The sequence below is a fragment of the Rhinolophus hipposideros genome, assembly GCF_964194185.1.
Source record: "Rhinolophus hipposideros genome assembly, chromosome: 12".
Lineage (NCBI taxonomy): Eukaryota > Metazoa > Chordata > Mammalia > Chiroptera > Rhinolophidae > Rhinolophus > Rhinolophus hipposideros.
This window is the reverse complement of record NC_138058.1, coordinates 52,996,449-53,020,080: the sequence shown is the minus strand read 5'-3', so window position 1 is coordinate 53,020,080 and position 23,632 is coordinate 52,996,449. Positions and strand designations below refer to the sequence as shown.

At 40.2% G+C, this 23,632-nt stretch overlaps 1 protein-coding gene across 2 annotated transcripts in view; it reads left to right on the top strand.

Annotated features, from left to right (window-relative positions):
* Positions 1-23,632, top strand: part of CRIM1 (cysteine rich transmembrane BMP regulator 1) — a 184,471-nt gene that overhangs the window by 56,474 nt on the left and 104,365 nt on the right. The gene's annotated exons all lie outside the window — the stretch shown is intronic.

The window sequence follows — 23,632 nt, the reverse complement described above, 5'->3', positions numbered from 1 at the left end:
TGCCTGATGACTGAACAAATGATGGGTTAAAATTTAATTATAAAACATCACTCATGATATACTAAAAAAATTGGACTTTATCTTGTCGTCATTATAGGCTTGTAAATAGAGGCATTAAGATAGAATGTTCTGGTTCCTTGATTGCAAGCAGTTAATAAAGAGAAACTATAAACAGATGGTTGTCAGGAAGTATCCTTAAGTATAAAACACATTCAGAATTTGGAACTACTTCGGGGTCATGATCATGACTATATTATCATTGGCCTGATAAGGAGAGACATATGTAATTATTGGAGATTTCCAGCTGATCGATAACAAGACACTAACTCATACTACAGTACTCTGTAGTCCTCTAGAAGGAATAGACATAGTAGGTTTAGTATTTTTTTGACGTGTCATTTGATTTTGCTTATGCCTAATTTCCTTTCAGTTTACCCTTTTGGCCCTGATCACATTTCTTTTCGCTATTATTGCTGCTAATTTTTCAAATACAAAGACAAAATCATACTTGCAGTATGCACTTGGAAGAAACCTTGGCTCAGATCCTCCAGAAACCAGAGAGAAATTATTAGCAATATCCAGACCAGTAGTTGACTGGCTTAGATTCTTCCTCCCATGGCCATTCCTGATTAATGGGAGAATCTGTTCTGTAGTTGAAAAGCCTCTTTCCTGAGCCCAGTCTCTCCTGGCTTCAGAGCGTGACCAGCTGCACAGCTGAAGCCATTGCCAGGTCTCTGCTTGTGATTCTATCCTCAGCGTGTCAAACGTGGTGGACAGGGAACAAGGGGGTAGTAAGAGCATCCAAATCAATGTAGACATTTGAACTGGTAAAGATACAATACCCTCTAATCAGAAGCCCTTCCCTCACCTGGGACACTGTATCCCCTTCAGAAGTACGCTGTTCTCCTCTATGTAGATGTTGCAGTTCTTCCTTTACTCTTTTGTTCTTGACTTCTCTCCAGACCACTTAGCTCCTATGTCTATAGTGATTAATTTGCTCTGTATCTTTTCCTGACATCCTTTTCTTCACCCAGCTTCTGTCTTCCCTTATCATCACTTCCTCCCTACCTCTTCTAATTTGTTTGCTTTCCATCTCCCTCTGGCTTTGCATTTTCCCCCTTCACACTGAAATAGCCTGTATGTTGGCCTATTTCCAACAACATTAATGCACCTCAATTTTTTTTACCAACCTAAAGTATATACCAGTTTTAACAAAGATAATGCAGTTTGTGGCAGCATTGGTAACCTGAAATAGTAAAGTACTCTTTCAGCAGATCATATATTTAACTTTCTCTCTTATCTTGTTTCCTTATTCTGGACTCCATCGATTTTATTTCACAGATCTATTATCTGGGTGTTTGGAGTTTAGGATCCTTATACGGTCTTCCAAAGTAAAGAACTATCTCTACTGTATTTATGACATCTTAAAAACAGTAATATGAAGATTCAGAATAAATCTGTGACAGATCTAGCGCCAGCTTAAGGTGCTTCCAATTTTCTTGGAGAGAGAGGCATGAAAACAGTTCACTAGGATAAAAACTATGATGAAATAAGTAATTTCATATTTTAGAGGTTGTTTCAAGAGTGTTCAAGAGTGATGAGAAATAAGCGACATTCTGACTGGGAATCGGATAATTTTCCTTCCCAGGGAAGGTGGCATTTTATTTGAACCTGAAGGATGGACAGGATTTGAGTAGATGGCAGAGCACAAAGAGCTTTCCAAACCAAGGAGGCCATGGCGGGGTGAAGTGCCCCATGTGTGCGGGGTTGGGGGCGTGCAGAGGCGGGGGCTCGGAGTGGCGGGCACCTTGCACAGAGATGGGTCCTGAGTCCACATTGTAAAAGGTTGTGGCGAGAAGAACAACAAGAGTATGTTAGAGCTGTAGCCTGAGGGTAATATAAGATCTCAAAGAAGAGTGTTTTTCACTGTTTAGAAATGTGAGCGTGTTTATAAACAGAAGGGAGCAAGCCAGCTGAGAGGGAGAAATTCAAGGCACACAGCAAGACTACAAGGCCCCAGATGGAACAACAGACTCTCCTTTGAGTCCTAATTTCTAGACTTTTCATGCCATATCCTTGTTCTGCCCTATCCTGAGGTCTCCATGGATTTGTGACCTCTGGCAAGTCATTTCACCTCTTAAAGTCTTCCTTGCCTTATTTATCTGTTAAAACATGATCCTGGACTTGTGTCAGACTCTTTAAAGCTCGATTCAAAGTCAGGCTCTGTCCTTTCTATCTCCTCTCCTCCCCGCACTTCCCTTCCACTCTCCTGCTGTAATTATTAACCTGATTTATCCTGACACCATCCCTGTGGTAAAGATAAGTGGATGTTGCTAATTCAACACTGTCATATTTAAAGGAATTGTCTAACGATTCAGTAAAGAAGCTGAGTGGTTGATAAGCTTCACGTCCAACAGGAGGGTACCCTGAAGTTTAAAACTCAAGTTCTGGTCATAATATGGTTCTTTACTATTAGAACAGCGTGGTGATTTTGTTGAGAGAGGACGTAGTGTCTCTTTGCAACATTAAAACGTACCTATGTTGTAGTCAGTGTCATTCATAGCTTTGTCCTTTTGATTTACACCTATCACCGCTTTGGAAAGTTGCAGTTGAAGTCAGGATGAGCACATGGTTTAGGAAAACCTGCAGGTCCTTGAAGTACTCGTGTTAATATTTATAGTCTCTTATTTGCATTATTAACAAGTGTACATTTTAGTGCCATTTGAAATTGGTGCACTTTCATCCCAGAATAGATAGTTTTGATGTAGGCAACTTGTTAAGACTGCACCCAGGCCATTCATATTCCATGTTCTTGGTACACATACCTTATTTGTCATGTTGAAGAAACTGAAGGCACTGATTTTAAGGCGGTCTCGTGCCAGGGAGCTATCTCTCTTTATATTACTCTTTTTATTCCTGAAGCTTATATTAGAATCTGAGCATGAAGTTCTGTTTTGTTTTTCACGGAAGCCAATTATTATTTAAAGATGAGATATGCATGAGTAAATAAATCAGAGAAAGACTTTTGGAAATATTCTGACACGGGTGCTCTGTGCAGCACATCTAAAATACGTGGGCTGTAGTCATATACAATAGTCCTACTCTGTGGTGAGATTAAGAAATGATGGCAGCTGATACATATTTTTAATTTATACCAAATTGATGGCATTGAAGCCCAGTGAGGTGATTGATCTGTTTGTACTACCGACCCTGCAACTTTAAAATCCCATTCTCTGCTTATTTTAAACATTCACTTCTGACTTTTATTTCCTCTTGGTCTTATTGTTTCTCCATCTTTGTGTTTGTTTGAGCCCTTAACTCACATATTTATTCTCTCTCCAACTTCCTGCCCTCTTTCTTCAGTCCGTATCTTGTCTCTCATGCCTTCCATGGCTAAAACATTCTCTTGCCCACCAGAAAACTGTCTTAGTTTGATTTATTTGTTTAAAAACAAGTCTCTTATTTCTGTGAATAATACTAGCTAACATTTCTAGCATGCTTACCATGTACCAGATGTCACCAGGCATTTTATATGGATGATTTGATTTAATAATCACAAGAACCCCATGAAGTAAGTTAAAGGGGTAAAGTAACTCGTCCAGGGTTACACAGCCAGGTAGAGGTGGAGCCAAGATTGGAACCCTTATGGTCCCGTTCCGGACCCTGTGTTCTTAATCAATTGTTACTTTTTGTCTCAGCTAGCTATTCAGTCCATCAAAATTAAGTAATTACCAGTGATCACGGCGCCATGCTAGACGCATAGATACTAGAACTGTAGCAAAGACCCCTTTCCCTGGCTGTACTGGATGCTAAGTGTCATTTGAGAGACATGTGCAGGTACTTCCAGGATACCTCTGCAGGCCAGGTGACTCTTTTCAGAAGTCCGGGAAGTCGTCACCTTCATGGAGCTGAGATTTGAGGGATAATTAAAAGTTTACCAGCTAGGAAGGAAAGAAGGCATAAAGACATGAGATGTGTGAGATCATGGGGCCGTTGTACCTGGAGCATGCATGAGTCCCACAATAGTGGAGAAAAGGAGGCAGGTGGTGACGCTGTGTCATGGGATTGGTGGAGCCCAGATAGCAAGGACTTCGAGTGCCGAGGTTCAGATTTGTACTTTATTCTTCAGTCATTAGGAAGCTGCTGCGGCCATCCCATGTTTCCCTTCTCGAATCCCTCCGGCCCTGCCAGTGTTGCCTCATTCCACCGAAGGCATTGGAGATCCTGGGAGCTCCATGGTGTCTAGCATCAGTAGCTGAGAGCTCTGCGCGATCAGCTTAGATGACGTTTTATTGCCCTAGCCTTGTAAAAACTTGTGTTCTCATCCTAGGTCCTATGTAACTACTATTAAATCCAGAGCTGTAAACAGAAATTTAATTTCAGTGCTTATGTTCTATTAGTCGTTTTTCTGGTCTTCACATGATGGCGAGATAGGGACACAGTTGCTGTTTTTTGTTTGTTTTTCCCCACTCTAACCCCATTCTTTCTTTTCCACTTCCCGTCAAAAAAATAATTGGAAGGTATTAACAGTTCAATCAGATTGTGAGTATATTGCCCTGTTTACTCTGGGAAAGGGAATTACCAACTGGCAAAAAGGAGAATAAAATGTAGTAAGTTATACCTCACATTGAGGTTCTTAGGTGGGGACCATTTCAAACAAATTTTAAAACTTAGAAGATGGTCTCTTTTTACGGTTGTTACATTGGAAGCCAATATACTTGTCCTAGCGAGACTACCCTTGCAGGAAGGATGAACGTTTTTAATTTCCTCCTTCCCTTCCTTTCCTTTCCCTTCCCCCCTCCCTCCGTTCTTCCCTCCCTTTCATTTTTATTTTTAGTTGCCTTGAGTGTTTGTAGCACTTTTCTTTTGAATGCCTTTGGTAATGGCAAACTTTCATTTTGAAGTTGGATTTTATTTTGGGAAATAGCCAAAAGGCATATGGAGTCACGTCTGATTAATAAAATAGGTGAGCACTTGTAGGGAGTTCTATTTTTGCTGAAACATAACCTAGAACTATTAGACACTGCGACTGATTTTATTGTGTATCTCATGAACTGTCTTTAAAGAAAATGTCAAAAAGAACATTAAAGTATTGAGAAATGGAAGAATTGGAGAAACTGTAAACTTCTTAAGGTGACTTTGGAGAACATGACTTAAATGTATGTGTAAGTCCAATTATTTTGTTTCTTAGGCTTTGTCCTTTTATTTACTGCCATATCTTATACTTAAGATATAGTTAATATTTTTTCATTTAATATTTTTTAGTTCTAAAAGAACTTAAGGATACTTTAATAGCTCTGTTTTTAATTTGAACTGTAGTTGGTATGTGATTATCTGTGTGGTGATAGGCCTGTACTAGTTACTAGAGGTTCCATTAAAAAGAAAGTGGCTGGATAAACCTTTTTCCCAGGCATAATTGAATGGTTGTAAGTGCCATTTCAAATTCTGAATATCCAAAGGATTGGATTCTGGTAACTAAACAGTTTGAGAAGCTTTGCTCACAGTAATGACCAGAATTTATGCTATACAAATGATTTCACTATTTTTCTCTCCTCCAGTTCGCCCTTAATGTAAGTAATAGTTTACTCGTGTGGAAAGGGGTAAGCTCTGTTCCAGAGGCTATTAGGATACTAAAGATTTGGTTTGTCAGTGACATTACATGTGATGTGATATCTGAGGCAAAAAAATTTTGAATAATGGGGTATAAGTCAGCTTCATGAGTTAAATTATCTACTGCCCCTTCCCTACTTCTTCCCTCCAAATTTAATGATGCCAGTTTTATTCTGTGGTTTTCTCACTGCAACCCCTTAAGTGCTCCATTTAGTACTTTGGAAATGGTTGTTCTTGCCAGGATCTACCCTGTTGCTGCTGAATTAATGATGGGTCTGGGGCTAACATTTGTTCTCTTGATTCTTGCCTGTTGTCTTTCCTTGTCACATTTTCTCAGCTGCCTCAGACTCAAGGACTAGTTACAGAAATACTGCAATGCATTATCCAATGTAAGCCCTTTTTACTTTCTTTCAGAGGAGCTTTTCAGCATATAAATAGCATATGTAATGGAAACAGTATTTAGAGTGGTGGGTCAGAAAGGACTTACTTCCATGCAGGAGTGTTCTACAACTTTGACTGTGGGATCTCTTAGTTGTGTAAATCAGAGATACTTGCATACATCAGAATTCATTTCAGTGCACTATAGCCCTTTAAAAATTACAAACAATGTAGGTGGTTTGTTTTCAGAACTGATTTGGAGAAATTCCTTGTGCTTTTTAAGGTAACTAGTGTCATAAGGGGGGTGGAGGGGGTGGGGGGGACTTAAGCCAGAGGCAGCCAGGACTCACGAAATCACATGCCCACTTAGGCTTCTGATAGAGCATGTTTTTAACTCTTTAAAATAATTATCATCCTGGATCTGGAGACCTTTGAAAAGTCCATAAAGTTAATCATACCGTGAGACACACCTTCTGCTCAGCTACTTCAGCACTGTATCAATTTTACAGGGTTTCTTTGTTAACAAAATCAATGTGGTCGAAGTGCAGCATTATAGCACTAATACGCAGTTCACTGTGCACAGACATTTCTAAAGCAAGATAATAATTACACACTTATTAGAGTGTCCAGGCCTTTTGCTGTTGTTGTATAGCTAAGACAGGGAGACTTTGTGAACTTGGTACATTTTTGCTTACATTGGGTTGGTGCTACCTGACTACTGTGCTAAGTTTTCTTTTTTCTTTCTTTCTTTTTCTTTTTTTTTAAAGTCCTTTGCCCTTGTAGCATTTGATTCTTTGACTTTGCCGTTGTTGATTTGGTTCCATGATTTATAAAAAGATCCTGGAACAATTTGTAACTATTTTAAGGTCAGCAACTAATGATAATCAAAGCTAACGAGAGCTCTTACTTGTCTGCCAGGTCTTAGTGTAAGCTCTTAGCATGTGTTACTTAAAACTTTTAACAAGCCAATGAGGTGGAGACGTTTATTATCCTAATTTTACAGATGAGAAAGCTGAGGCCAGGAGAATTTGCACAGGTTCATATGCTAGTAGTAAGGAGTAGAACTAGGTAGGTGGTTGGTAGGTAGGTAGGTAAGTAGATAGAGACAGGCACATAGACAGGAAGAGTTAGAGACACCAAGAGTACTAAGGGGATATTAGTGAGAGATGTAATAGTTAATTGGCTGCATGCTATCGTCTTGGCATTATGTTGGGCAGTAGGGAAACAAAGAAGTACAAGACTCAAATCTTGAAATGCCAACATGTAAGGATAAGTAAGCAATGATGCAATGTGAACATTTAATAAAATTGATATATGTGCAAAGTCGGTAAAAGTGGACTAGAGGAAGGAATCAAACTTGTGGGGGAGACAGAGGTAAAGGCCTATGTCACAGAGAAGATGACTTTTGCTTGAAAATGACCAGAATGCTCTTTGAGATCAGGGATTATGTATTTTCAACTTTGTGTCTCCAAATCCCTAGCAAAGTGTCCAGGATGTAACAAGTGCTCAATGAATGTTGGATGGGTCGATGGTGACTGGCTGGCTGGCTGGGCGAGTGTGGGCAAAGAGCATTGGAAGGGATGACTACCTCAGACTGAAAGCACAGAGGCAGGGAATGGCGTAGTGGGCTCTTCAGCAGTAGGACTGTGGGTGTGTCATGGGGAAGTGGGGTGTATGGGAATGTGACCGGTGGACTCCATCACATGTCACTCTTACATGGACCACATCTTCTGCTAGCATCCTCTGCCCCAAACTTCCTCACCACACCTGCTTTACATCCTATGTTAAGGCCTTGATAAAAATGACACTTCCTCTATGAAGCTTTCTCAACAGCTGCCATGCCCAGTGCTCTCTGTTCTCTAAAGGCACCATCCTTTTTGTCCCTACCACTCAGTTGCCACTAAATAACATCCTGCCTTGGGGCACGTCTTTGATCACTGTTAATGTGTTGCTGTATACCATTTTCTGTATTGTTCTCTGAGTCCCGACAGAGCCTGATTGTGCTGGCTGGTGCTCTGCTCTTTCTTCCAATTCAGTAGTGAGTTTGTGGAGCTGGGAAACCGTGTGTCACACTTTCTGTGGGCTGCGGAGTTGTGCAGAAACATTTGTAAAAGAAAAGAAGGAATACCACTTGGTTCTCTGACTAATGTAGAGATGATGTGGTTTCCAAGTTACAAAATGGCATTGAAGGGATTAAACACCCAGACAGTAAGATCTCAGCCAGGTAGGCTTGTTCAGAAAGTGTCAGAAGAGCAATTGCTGGGCAGTTTTCCTGTTTAAAACTGTTTTACTAGGAATAGTGTTAAAGGTGGCTGTTGGATTCATTACTTAAAACTCACTTGAACAATTCAATCAGCTTTTTATATTTCTGGCAGTTGAAGCTTAAGTTGCTTCTTTTTAAATTGTGACTAGAAGTTAGTCTAAGTTATTTTCCAATGTAATAAAAAATCATTTTCTTAATAATTTTTACTTCACGGTGACATAATGAAGGGTGGAAATCAGATCCCACAGTGTCCTTGGAATTGCTAAGTGAGAAATCCTTCTCTGACTCAAAAGGAGGCTTTCTGGAGACACACTCTTGTATTTCCCCAACATTCTCATCAGAGGCTCAGATGAGGTGGAGCCTTCGGAATGCATTGTCTTAAGTGGGCAGTGGGTGAAAGAGGTAGGTATGTGGTTATTACTAAATACGAACAACCACGACTTATGCAAAATTCGTTTCACAGAAATCCACACAGTAGACCCGTGCAGTTCATTGATTTAACAGTCATGAATTCAATTATTCATGAAACAGTGACCCAGAAGATCTGTGACTTGTAGTAATTTGTAATTTGAATCAGGTGTGCTGCGAAGTACCAGTGCAGGAGCAAATCACTTAGCTGGTGACAAGCCAACTGCCCCGTTGTTCTTAGCTCATTATCACATGTGTAGGAAGTCATGCACTGGTGAAAACTTTTTTCTATATAAGAGAAATCCAGCTCCTAGGTCTGGTGATAAGAGTGAAGAGGAGTAAAGAGGTCCTGGAAGTAATGGTTCTTTAACAGAAAACAGAAATCTGGGACAAATTAAAAAACCGGTATGCTGTATTTGGCAGTAGATTGAATCTCTGAAACACATGACACAAAAAGGAGGAAGAGTGATTCCTAGAAATACCTCTATGATTGTACTGGCCAACATGTAAAATTGCACTTTCTGGGCAACTGTAATATATGGCATGAAGCACCAATTAGAGAGTTTGCAAAGACTTGGGAAATTCTCTTGTGGAAATCCTTAGTCTACTATATTTCCAGCTTTTTTTTTTTTATAGGAAGTACACTAATGATACGGTGACTGAATAGCCCTCTTAAATTATACCATTAATCTTGCAGATCAGTTGAGAAGTCTCAGATCTCTTTTTTAAAGCTTTAAGATCAGGTAAAATTCCTAGCATATATCAGTAGCCACTTATATCAAACACTGTCTATGCTTTTTAAAAGAATTTCTGGCTCATCAGATCACTTACCTTCCTCCCATCTTGAATAGGGAGGGCAATGAAACGGTGGTATCTCCAAGTAGAACAAGAAATTGGGACAATAGTCACCCTAGATTCTGAAGTTGTGAGACAGCACAGTAAGTCAGGGAGGAAGGATGGTTTCTTGATCTGTTGTTGTTAAAAAATACTTAGAATAGAAATTCACATACAGCCAGCCTATAAGCTCCCAGTATCACTAAAAAACAGCTGTGGGATTACCTTTCCCCCTTGTGCATATCCAGCCCTCTCCCCTGTTAGGCTCCCTTTCCCTTTCCAACGCAAGTTTTTATACTCGCATTCCTAACATGGACAAACCAGCACTAACATGAACTCTGAATTTTAAAAAGCGGCTTTCCAAGGGGTGAGGACAGTTGTGCCTTCCCAACAGGAGAACGGTATGAAAAGGAACAGGAGAACATGAAGAAGGAAGAAGAAGGCTGGTGCTCTCCTCAGTTGCTAGACAAGGGTCCACAGTGCTCTGATAAGACTGGGCAGGCAGGAGCATCCTCCCAGTTCAGGAAAGGGTCTAAATTTCAGAGGTTACGCATATCAGTAAAATTTCTGCCATCACCAGGTGCAGATGTCCAGATAAATCAAATCCGCCATAAAATCAAGGAGAAGAGCAAGGAAGCTTAAGCTGTGAGGAAGTGTTGGCAGCATGAAGGGGTTGTTCAGAAGCACAGGCTACACCAAGCCAAGGCCTTGGAACCAGATACTTGGCTTCCACGTGAGGTTTTCTATCATCTTTAATGCTGAGAGACCCTGACTGGCATGACCAGCTCGTCTCGTCTTAGCATTTCCACTTTTCTGTGGCTGGGTTTCCTCTTCTGAATGGACTAGGAGCAATGCCATCTTCTATTTCCTGGAGATTAAGTTGTTACAGAGAAACCCTGTGGTGTGAGGCCCCGAGGGTATTCCGCATGGAGCTGTCTCCTTTGGGGTCCCCAGGCCCACGGTCCTTAGTGTGCACACACAGGGTCCCTGTAGTGGATTGTGGCAGGCCTGCCGTCGGCCCATTCCCAGTATGTTTGTTCACCGAGTCTGAGAGGGCAAGGCTTTGCCTGGGTGAGTGTGTAGCCTATCAGCACCTGGGTGGTGGACAGCACCACAGCCACCCTAAGACCAGAGATTGCTCTTCTGACCTTTCTTAGTCACTCCACTTAGAGTGGGTTACTTTGGGTTGGGTTTGGTTTCTCTGTTCAGCTGATTTCATGATAAAGGAGCTCTGTGATCAAATTTTTAAGCTGAAATCTAAGCAATTTTAAGTAGTATGAAAGAGGTGAATAACTATCAGAAAAAGACGTAGACCGCAGACCAAAGGATGAGGAAGTTAGGACGCTAACTGCGTGGCTTGGTGGAACCAGTGTAGGATTCTATTCCGTAGGAGACCTGGCTTCTGGCCCTGCCTCAGCGATCATTAGGTGAGTGACCCTTGGGCAAGACATTTGGCTTCTCTAGGCCACCATTTTCTCTAGTTATATCTCAGAGAATTTCTGACGAAGAAAACTGTTCTTCTTTGACGAGTCAGTCCTATAAATACACCCATTCTCACACTTATGCAAGAGCAAGCATATCAATTCCTCTACTCTCTTATAATTTTCAAATCTCCAATTCATTTTTTTCATACCTTAATTGTAGCAAGGATTAGACTAATTTGTTGAAAATTTTGAGTTACAGAACATTTCAAAAGAAATCCAGGCTGTCTGCTTAAAGTTCCTAAGTATGGAAAAATCTAGGCTCACTGATGGCTAAGAGTTTTATAAATACACATGTTCTATTAAAATGTACAACTATTACAGTGTCTCATACTTGGTATTTGATTATTAAATATTTGTGAAGTTTCTAAATGAATAAGAATTATCCTGGTACTTTTAACATACTGATGTAGGGTGTTTGGTAAGAAGCACATATATTGATTATTTAAGTGTTTCTCAAATGATTCTTCATAATGCTTTTTAAATTTTCATTCTTCAAAGGGCAATATACTTCCATTGTTTATATAGTTTATTTACTTAGGAAACTTATTTAAAGATTTTTTTGTTGTCCATATGTCTATGTATCCATGCCCTTCTTCTACCATAGATACAAAATTTTAATTGGAGATAGAGTCACCCAGAATAAAAACTACATTTCCTAGAACCCCTTGCAGGTAAATATGGCCATGTGACTAAGTCCTGGCCGTATGAAGGGAGCAGAAGCAATAGTGTATGCCCTTTAGGTTTGTGCCCTTCCTCTTTTCTCTCTTCCCACTGGTTGGAATACTGTATGGACAAGAGCCACACAGTACATATTGAGTCGCAAAACAGAAAAAGAAAGAACTTAAGTCTAGCAACTTTGTGGAGCCTGGTCCCCATAATACCTGTCAAGTTAAAATTCATGACGCTCTTATTCCAAATTACCACAAATTCCCAATTATTGCAGTACAAATTTGTGATAATTCGTTCATCAGAAACTGTTTTGTCCCCTTTAATTCATCTGGCTAGACTTATTTATGGAATGACTGTGTCCTTTGTTGTATTTGAAAATATTTGGAAATAAACACCATCCCTGAAATACGGGAGCAGCCCCAACACTAAGCAGTGTTCATTTTGGCAGCAACCCTAACTTCTCCTTGCCACCCAGCATATGGGTCTGAACAATCTGCCTGCTCTCTTCATGAGCTGCACTTAAATTTTATCTCACGCCTGAGATGGTAGCTCCATATGGGTTGCTATTTGATGTAGAAGAGGATGAGATTGGCTGGGATCTCTGTTGTTCAGGTCCATCAGGTTTATCCAGCATGTCACTGTCCTCTCATACCCAGAGTCAGCTCTTCCTATCTAGAGAGACATACAGAGATGGAGAAGCAGCTTTGCCTGGGGAGGATAGATGGTGGTAGAGCTTACAGACACTAAAATAGTCCAACAGCTATGGTCTAAAGCAACAGTTCTCTAAGCGTGGTACATGGACAGTAGCATCAGTAAGTAACCTGTGAAGTTGTTAGAAATGCACATCTGTAAGCCCCAGCCCAGCTCAACTAAATCAGCAACCCTGGAGGAGAGCTTCAGCAGTCTTAAAAAGTCCTCCAGCACGCTCAAGTGAGAACCAGTATTCTAAAGAGTATTGGAAAGCCTGGGAGTGGAATGGAGTTACAGTAATTCCTGATGGGAATACTGGCTGGGTCCTGAAAAACTTTGGCTGGAGGGAAAGGACCAGGTGGAGAATGAGGTGAGGAAGTCTTCTGTTGAGAGAGAGGAGTGAAAATGAGCCGGGATTTACATGATACCCTGAGAGGGGTCTAAATATTGTACATCCTGTGTTTGGTACCAGGAGCCGCGCTGGCCTCCTGCTTCTGGTTCAGGCATAGCATCAGCCAGATGTGCCGAAACACCTTTCCATCACCCCCCACACAAACTGTGATTCTTAAATCACTGGTATTTTTGAAGTGGGACAGAAGCTAAAACCCATGTAGACTGTGAGGACCAGGGAGGGCTCTTTAGCCATCTACCCCTCAGCTTGGCAGGCTGAACCCCACCTTGTCCTGGAGGAAAGTTTTGAGCCAGGAGCCAAGCCCTTTGATGGCTAGGAAGGAAAAAAAAAATTTCCATGTAAGGGCTACCAAGAATGTAAGTGCCTATTTAATTAATTATTTTTTGAAATGCCTTTTCCATTTTGGTAGTTGAAGTTTGAAAAATGTTTGGAGTACTATAATTATCATTTCTGAGGAAAAAATACACATTGCAGTATTTTTGTTTTTGCTGCAGGTCAAGTTGTAGTTCAGGATGGAAAGTAAACACATCCCTTTGCTCAGCTGCAGCTCACATATTTGTAGTCTCCGGGTGCCCTCTTGGCGGTGGTGGTTGACGAGGGTTTGTGCCGTGGGTACACAAAGAGTACAAAGAAGGCATAGAAACCTGGGGCCCTTTCAGGGGCTTGGCCCAGGGCAAGGCTGATTACGAAGTTGGTCTGGAGCTGAAGGAACGGTCAGAAGGGTGGAGAGGCCTCAGAGAAAGAGTCCTGAGAAGGGAATGAGGCTGTTCTGAGAGGGGCTGACCACCAGAAGTGGTGGGCAATGAAGAAGCACTTTTTCACCAGGGAAGGCCTTAACTGTATAGGTATAAACGCCAGGAGGCCTTTGTTTGTTTGGGGAGGCACTCATTACCATGATATGCCATCTTGTTAATGTGATAACTGTGTAAGCTGGGCCCATCAACACATCTAGAATGCAAAACGAGCTGGGGAAGAATCGCCAGGGAAAGCTACCTGTATAAGGCAGCTTCCTTCCTTCTCTCCAGAAAGAGCAAAGACTGTTCTCTCAAAAAGTAGTGTTAGTTTTTTTTAAGGAATTAAGAAAGCATTAGAAGCTGACAGAGAAACAGTACTTACAAACTTTTGGCATGCTAAGATGACTATTTGTATGGGGATATATATATATATTGTGTGTGTGTGTGTGTGTGTCCCAATCAACTTCACCTTTATCAACAATAGCAAACATTTAATTATCACATTTGGGTTCTAGGCATTATATTGGGCAGTAGGTTTAAAACAAAATTGGAGGGAGAGTCTAAGACTGCCCCGTATGTGTGTACGTTTGTATGTATGTATGTGTGTGTGTATGCATATCATATGTGCATGCATATAAAATATATGAAATATTCTTTTATTTTTATAATGTACTATTTCATATATAAATATCAAATATTTATGTAATATCGAAGAATGTATATACTTTTAATCTCCAAAACAGTCTTGTAGAATATGTTTATGCCCTGTGTAAAATGAGTGTATGAGTATTCTTAGGTCTGACTCAAAGCCTCAACTTCTAGTAACTAATGCTAGTGATGATCATGAATGTGTTGTACACTTAGATACATGTGTGTCAGGCATAGGGCACATGCAATATATATTATTTCACTTAACTCTTGTAATGACCCTGAAGAAACTGACACAGAGAGGTCACGAAACTTGCCAAAGATCACACAGCTAGTTGTAAAAAAAAACCCAAGATTTTAGCATAGTTCTTTCTGGCTCCTAAACTTTTATAGTAAACCAGTAGCTATGCTGAGTCCCATTTAAAAAAAAAAAAAAAAAGATGAGAAACTGGCCAAAAAGTAACTGTTAAATGGCTAGTAAGTGGTACAAACAACTAGTTTATCTTCGGTAAAACAGAAATAAAAAAGAAGGCAGAGAAAGAAACAAATAAATGGTCAAGCTGTCTTTTTAAAAAAAATCTACTTCTATATTTTTATCCATATGGATTTTCTTCAGCACATGCAAACCCTCCTGAGAACTACTAGTTGAACAGTTCAGTAGGGGCTGTTCTTTTTTGGGGACCGCTATCCTCAGCAGAGACACAGCAGTGCAGCGTTGTCATCTCTCTCCCTGTCCTTCATTCATGCTGTTCTACAACCTCTCCTTATTCTTGATGTATTGTGTCAGTCACTTAAGTATAGTCACTTTCAGGAACCTCAGAAGACCTCAGATCAACACATAATATTGTTTGGTGTCCTTCTAAAGACTTTTGACTAAAGACCACCTCTGGGACTGAAGAATCTATTTGATAATATTACCAACAGTACCTTTGGTTTACTGTTCTTTGTTGTTTAAAATCAGGTTACGATCCACTGAAACTCGACAGCATTAACAAACACTGGAGTTTTAGGAGAAAAGAATTGACTTCTTTAATTCAGAAACCACTGGTTGGTCTTCCTCAGGGGCCTAGGAGTCTCTGGAACCTGATTGCACAGGAAGGGCTTGAACTTCTGGCTAGAGGATATGCATAGAACATATCCACAAGTGCCAGCCCCTCATTTTGCAGATGAGGAACACCAGACCCTTCATTCTCACCTCTTTAAAATCTGACATATTTTTTCAAATCAATGTCGTCATTACACAAAGGAAGAACCAAGTTGCAGCACCCCTTCCTCAGGGAGGAAAACTTGAAGTGTGGAAAGTGATCCACCCAGAGTAACAGAATCACTCAGCAAAATAGAGGCTTTGTTTGTGTTGTATAATGGATGTTGCCTTCCGTTTAAATATCACCCTGGGGAGTTCTTCATTTCTAGTGTTTATGCCTTTATGACATTTTCAAGCCGTTGTGAAGATTTCCCTTAAGATGTTGCTGCACTGACTATACAAATTTCATTCAAGTTTTCCTCATTAGTCATTTGTCCCATTCTCTAATAATTTTCCTTTTTTGCTAGCTTGTGTTCATGGCAAAAAAAGCAGGGGCAGGTATTCAGAGAAGGCTTACTGGGTGAAAATCATACTTTTGAAATTAATCTTCAGTTCTTTGTACATTTATCCAGACTATCCTTCGGGCTTATTTTATTGCCAGATTTTAAAACATTGTTCCATTTTGAAAATTTGTTACTGTGTATGAATATATAAATGTAATTATTGGAATGGCAAATCCCTCTGGGAGTAAATTGAGCACATGTTTTGGGTGTGAATTAACAGATAATAAAAAAAATGTCTCTGGCTCAAAATTCTAATAAATTTTTGTAAACTGTGATTTGAAATTCAGTAGGATGCCTCCACACACCTTTGGAATCTGGCTTTCCCACTCCTTCTTCCCTCTACCCCAGCTCTTACCACCAGAGGTGGATCCCGTAAGCCTCTCTCAGCACTTCGCACCCCTCCCAGGAAGCTCTGACCTTGTCCAAGAAGGTTCCAGAGAACCTGTTGGTTCAGGTTTCCTAAGAATTAAAGCAGCTTCCACTCCTCTGGGAGTATGGAGTATTGGGGGTGGGAGGGCAGCTAGAACAGTGAATCAACCTTGACTGCATATTGGAGTCATCTGAGGGACTTTTAAAAATACTGATGCTGGGGTCCCACTTCCAGTAATTCTGATTTAATGAGTTTTGGGGTGAACTCTGGATTTTTAAAGCGCTCCAGGGGACTCCAATGTGCTGCCAGGGTCGGGAATCATTATTTTAGCACTGTGGTTCGCAAATCGTCACGTGCATGAGAATCTCTTGGGGGGGCTAGTTCGAACAGATTATTGGGCATCACCCCAGAGTTTCTGCAGAGGTCTGACTGGTGTGGAGCCTTAGAATTTGTGTTTCTAGCAAGTGCCCAGGATATGCTCATGCGCTGGTCTGTGGCCCACTGTTTGAGAACCACCACTCTAGATCACTTTGTCTCAAACATGGTGATACAGCGGAGTCCCCTGGGAGTCTTGCTAAAATGCAGGTTCTGATGCAGTAGGTCTGGCACCGGGGACCAAGCCTCTGCAGCTGTTAACAAGCTCCCAGGTGATGGTGCTGCTGCGGGTACAGGGGCTACCCTTTGGTAGCAGAGCTCTAATCTAAAGCATCATTTTCAACCCAATTCAATAACATCCTGCATAGAAAAGATGTGTGGTGGGAGATTCCTAGCGGTGTGATGGGGCTCAGCATATAGCGTGGACCACTTGCTGGTAGGCAGGAAGCTGGAAGGCTCAGTGCTGCTTTGACATTTGGCCAGCTGCCATTCGAATGTACTCTTGGCGAAGCTCGGTTGTCAATAGAGAATTTCACTGTACAGATTCCCAGTTTGCTTGGAGGAGTAACGCAGTGATTCACAGCCCTATTCACGCAGTAAAATCACCCAGGGAGCGACTGAGCCAAATGTTAATTCCCAGGCTCCTCCCCCAGAAATTCTGATTTAATTGATTTAAGGTGGGATTCCCGACAGTAAGTAGTATTCTTAAAATCTTTATAAATGATTCTAATATGCAGCCAGTGTTGAAAACCACTAAACTATCACATGTTGTAATCTTACAGATCATTTAATTTTTTTTCTTTATATTTGGCTAATTTGTATTCTAGTATGATGCAAACTAACTATTAGGTAATTGAAAACAATTTAATATGGTTTTATCTTTATCAAACCACCAAGAAAAGGCTCTGTGTAGATTCCATCACTGTTAAATTCTAAAACCTGAGTGGAAGAAAGTGCTGGGAAAGTACAGCTGCTGTTTCTGAACGAGCTGAAATATGAAATATTTCTGGGACTGTATCAACAAGCCTAATTTTTTCCCTCGGGGTTATGATTGTGTGGAACAAGTCCTCACCGCGAAGCTTGCCAAAAAAGGTTATGATAAAATCGTGGAATGTGAATGAAAAGAATTCACAGTGTAATTTTAAAGGAGTCAGTCTCTAAATTTAAAAACAGAGGGATGACATATGCCTTGCATGTGTAATAGAAGTTTTTCAGAACAGAATAATCCTGGGTACAAGAAGGCTCCTCCTCTTATCATGTGAGGTCTTCAAGGCCAGGGAGCGAATGAGATGGGGAGGGTGGCTGACCCAAGGGAGAGGAGGACACACCCAAGACCCTGAACCTCTTTATCTTTGCAAATGAATGTTTCATTCTACATGTGGGCAAAAGTGCAGCCATGCAAACACCAGGAAAGCCGACTAGAAAAGTTGATGTTTCTTTTGCTTTCAGCATTGGGAATTAGTGGGAAGATTATGGCCTTTGGAGTCTCTGCCACTTCCTTTGTGACCTTGGCCAAGTTTCATAGCCTCTCTATGCCTCCTCCACCAAGTAGAGATGAAGATGTCATCTCTTCTTCACATGAGAGTGCAAAGGGGTGTGGCAACGAGTACAGGCATGATGCCTCACACATAGAAGGTACCCAATTAGGAGAGATTGTTTTCATTTCTCTAGCATGGTCATGGGAATTGAAGCCTTAAGAAGAAATGCTATCCATCAAGATATTGTCTTACGTCTGTTGGTATTTTCTACTGGTGAATTATACTAGTTTAGGTTTCTTCTCAGTAGTCGTGAGGCATATTTTTGTACTTGGAGCGTATGCTCATTTTTGCCTTAGCACCTTCATGCTTGGTGTTCCCTGTGTCTGTGACCTCCTGCCCCCTTATTTGCATGCCTTCTCCTTTCTTTCATTCAGGTCTCTGTGTAGGTGCCATATCCTCAGAGAGACCTACCCTCCCCCACCTGGCTAATGCAATACGCCCACATGGCTGATTCTACTTCAAAGCATTAATCACCACCTGGCATTATGCTGTGTGGCTGTTTGCTTGTCTAATTCCTCTGGAATTATAAATCCAGGAAGGCAAGGACTTTGTTTTCATTTCCCACTCTAAGCCCTGTGCCTGGAACCCCTGACACATGGAAGTCATTCAGTAAATATTTGTTGAGTGAATGAGTGAAAAAAGGATTGGAGAGGACTTCATAGATTGCACCTCAGCTGGTACCATATTTGTCTCCCAGGACCACCAAGTGACCCCTGTGATACCTTCCCTGGGTTGATGCCATAGCTACTCTAGGACTTCAGATTATAAAGGAGGGAGAGTAACCAGAATGAGGTGTAGGGAAAGCAGTGACAGCAGGCTCTTCCCCTCTTTATTCTGTGCTTTGCCTACTGAACTCTGTGATATCAGGTCTGATCAAATTTGGGGTCCCTAGAAATATCTATACTTGGAACTCCCAAGAATTACAATGATTCCCTGCTCCTTGGGTGCATGTGTGAAAATTGGGATGGATTTCAGGAGAGGACTCAGTCCTCAGCAGCATTCACTTCTTTGTAGTTAGTTGCCTATAAATTTAACTAGTCCATTCTTTGTTACCTGTTTTCCATTAATAAGTGTGCAGCATATCTTTTTGTGTGTGTGTGAAGTGACCATTTTAAGTGCTGTTGAAAGAGGAGGAAGATTTCAGAGGCAGATGTGTGGGACTACAAAAATTAAGTTGATATTCTAAGAATTTGGCAATATAATTTTTCCGTTCTCTTTCTCTTCCCATCTAGTAGTTTTTCATTTGGCTTTGGTTTTATCTAACTCCGTGTTTAAACAGAAAACTCTTGAATGCATTTGCTACCTGTAAATCATGATGGTATGTTCCCTGTTGACATACAGACCTGGAAAAGGTCTTCAACTGGCCAACATGCAGTCACACAGGCTAAAGTGATAGGATTGACACAAACTTTCCATTATTATTGTAGAATCGCTTTAATACTGGATGACCCTGTCAATATTTTAAGGGCTAACCTCTTATAGGAAGATTATTAAAATGGTGAAACCAGCCTATTTTCCATTAATTTCACCTGTTTCAAGTGATAGTATTACTTTAGTCTTGCTATATATGGGGCAGTTGTTGCTGTTGTTATTTGTAAGATTCCAGATGTAAAGTAGTTGCCAGGGCAACCAGACTGAAAAAACTTGTTAATTAAATTAAGTATTGTATATAGATTTGTTAGACACCATAGGGAAAGAGTCAGGAAAGGCTTCTTTTCAAATGGATAAAATTAAAAATTCAGAGGTAATGTCAGAAAAGCCTTCTAAATGATGGAAAATGCATGGTGTAGCTGTAGTTTTCCCCTCAGTTTCTCCATGGAAGAGAGATGAAATGGAGACATAGATGACTAAATGAAATTTACTGGAAGACTTATTTAGGAACAGGCTGAGAAAGAAGGTATCAGAAAACAATTCCTGATGCTATGGTAACCATGGTTGGGTTTAAGTGACAGGCTGCTGACTGACTGGGGGAAGGGAAGGATGCTGAGTGAGTGAGGGTTCCGCATAATCTATTGAAAGGTGAATAGAGAGTTGAAAGGAGAGAAGAATAACTCTAAGGAAGTTAGCAATTACAAAATAAGAAGAAAGATATAGATCTTAGAAATCTAAATTCTTTGAAAGCATTATTTTACAATTTGTTAAGTCAGTATAACAGGCTTGAATCTTATGCCTCCTAGTCACAAAGTGAACAATACAGCCTTGCAAGTTTAAAGTAAAAAACGGTTAGAAATACAAGGAGAAGTTACTGGTTCATAGTGGAAGATTTTTATAGACCCTTCTTAGAAAGTAGATAAAAAAATATAAGATATAAGTGATCTGACTGTCATAATTAAGAAGCTTGATTTAATAGATTTGTAAGTTTGTATCCAATAAACAAAGAACACATGTTCTTTTCAAATATCAGTATATTTTAAAGTTGGCCGTAGGCCACATTTATACATACACACATGGCAAAAAAACAAAAACATAAACTCAAAAATTTAACAGAAGTAGAAATTTGTATAACCTATATTCTCTGGCAGCAAGACAGTGAAACTATAAATTAAAAATCAAAAGGAAGCCAAAAAAAAAAAACCCTGCAGAAATTTACTAGCATTCTTCTAAGTCGTTAAAGAGGAAATCACAGTTGAATTATAGATTATTTAGAAATGAGTTACACCGAGAGTAATGCATATCAAAAATTAGAATGTAACCAAAGCAACATTTGGCTAAAGTATTGAAGTCATAATTAAAATTATTAGCCTTTCTAAGAAAATAAAATAGAAGCAAGCTAAGTAAGCATTAATCTTAAAACACTGGAGAAAAACAAAAACAAAATAATTAGAAAGACAAAGAAGGAAGAAATTAAAAAGCTTAGAATTGATGAACATATAAACTACAAAAAAAGAAATGGTCAATACAGCGTAAAATGAATTTGAAACTCTAAATGAATTAAATAGTATTCTTACTAAAATATGTTAGTACAGATGATTCTAAAATGGTAGAACACCTGAATAATCTAATAACCAAAGAAGACCAAAGAACCTAATAACCATCTCTTCCCCCTTTAAAAAAAATACCGAGTTCAGATAATTTAACAGGTGAGTTTTATTGAAACATCAAAGAATAGATAATTCCTGTGTTATTTAAAATGTTTCACAGCAGAGAAAGAGGTAAAGCTCTTTGAAAAAGTTCATGTAACTCTGAAACTAATACTGGATGAGGCTACCACAGATACACAAAGGACAGAGCTAAAGATTAATATTACTCAAGCTTAAATGTTTAACAATCTTAAAATGTTACCAAGTCAAATCCATCGGGATCTTTTGAAACAGGGTTTATTCTAAGAAAACAAGGATGGTTTAAAAATCTACTAATTGATTATATTAGTAAATTAAAGGGAAAGCCAATAATGATCATTTTGAGAAAAGTAAGAAAAGCATTTAATAAGATCCAACCCTCATTTTTAACATTCTTAAGTCCTTTCCGACAGTGGTTCGGTGTCTGTGGCAGCCTACCTTATCTCACTTTTATTACAAAGGCAGTTCTTAAGAAGTAAATAAATCTCTTAAGGATTGAACTGCAAAACACACATCAATAGGAGACCATGTTGGGACGGTTAAAAGAAATAGAAAGAGAAGAATAACTAGGAAGATCTAATATGCTGGGTTTTAATGAAAACATGTTTTATTACTGAAGCATAGGTTTGAAAAGTCTCATTATACATACCAAGTATTTTGCACAACAAGAAGGTAATAGAATGTGATGCAGAATAAGTTAATTATAGGCCATTAACAAGAGTAGAAATTAAGTGCTATTTGCAATTCAAGTCACAGAGCTCGTATTATGAGACCATGTGTTGGTGTTAGCCAGATAAGCCAACTGAGTACACTTTACAAACTCTCTATCTCAGTCAGTCCTCATATAGGAAAGAGACAGCGTCTTCTCCTCAGTTCTTTGCTTTGTTCTCCCCACACTGACCGGGATCCAAGAGTGGAATTCTTCTTAATTGTGTTCTCTTCTCAAGGCAGTTGCTTGGGGCTATATATGAAAATAGGATATGTGCATCTTCCATCTGCCCTGCTGGAGCCACACTGGCCCCCTTGCTCATCCTGGGACATGCCGGGGTACATTAACTGTGCCCTCTGCTGGATGCCCTTCTCCCAGACATCTCCAGGGCCCACCCCTTCACTCCTTCAAGTCTTTGTTCAAACGTCAGGTTCTCAGTGATGCTTATTCTGACCAAATTGACGCTGCCCCTCCACCTTTTTCCATGCACTCTTAATTCCCCCTTGCTGTTTTTTCCCCATAGCACTTACCACCCAGTATTACCTATATAGTTTGCTGATTTATAAGGCTTATTATTTTCTGTCACCCTCCACTGCATCATAAGCTTTTTGAAAGCAGGGATCTGGGTTTCTTTTTATGTTGTATCTCAAGCCACTGGAACAGCAGGTGCTCAATAAGTATTTTTTTTAAAGAATTGACTAGAACTACGAGTATGAAGGTTCTTCTATACTATGGGTTGATTAGACAAGAAGTAGTTAGATAAGGAAGGTGGACATTGAAATGAAAGATACAGCAATTAAGGCAGAAAACAACCCAAGGAACACTGGTTTTTGGAAATAGATCTACTTTTATAATACAAAGAGCTAAGTGAACCGCCAGTAGGAGGCCTGGATCCTTGCTTTAGTTTTACTTCTGACCTTAGGCAGCTCACTTGAACTCTTAGGCTTCAGGTTCTTTATCTACAAAAGTGACTAAACTTTTTAGTTGAGAAGACTAAACTAGGTGACCTCTTGGGTCTAACCCTGCTGTGTGATTCTGCGTGGGTTTTACTTTCAGGAAGACGGAGCTCATGATACTGTACCCCAATACTACACGATGCCATTTTCACCCAACGTTTTTTGAACTCTCTCCCTTACTTCCCCAAAGGTCATGGGGCTCTGAGGATGTGCTTTTGGTTTATGTAGTCTCTTCCTCAAGGAGCTACTGTTGGTGTAGGTTTCTTAAAAGTCTACGAGACTGAGGGCTCCAGAAGCTAGGACTTGGCTTGATTTATTTTTAAAGTTGAGATGCAGCAATAGATCAATCAATACATAATGCTAGAGAAAGGAGAATGGGGTACAGTTGATGGATCTCTGCTAGAGATAGAAATACCAGATGTCATTTAGGGAAATTACATGGGAATTTGGCTCATTATGCATCTTGTTAAGATTCTAAATCATAGAATCATAGACTCTCACTAAGTTCATCTCCTCAAAATTCAGAGCTTGGAGGTTGATTCGTATGCATGTTGTCTCCAGTCCCTGGAGAGGCCGTAATTTATTTGTGGGTCTGTTTTGGTGTTTAAGCATGCACTGTTTTCAAAGACCAGCCTTGAAACTCCCCTTAAAGTCAAAGATCTCTCATGTAGCCAGTGATTGAGTCCAGTTTTCAGATTCTCCAGGTCATGGAGGCGTCTTCCCTTTGCCTTTCTTCATTTTGGTCAATGCAGTGAACAATGTTGATTGTTCAACACAAGTGAGTGGGAAGATAGAGACAGAGGCAACCTCAGCCTCACGTTCTCGTGTCATGAGCAGATCTCAGGAGAGGTCTTCATGGCTGGCTAAGCTGAGCTGGAGGGTTTCCACCAGACCTCTCTTGCCCCTCT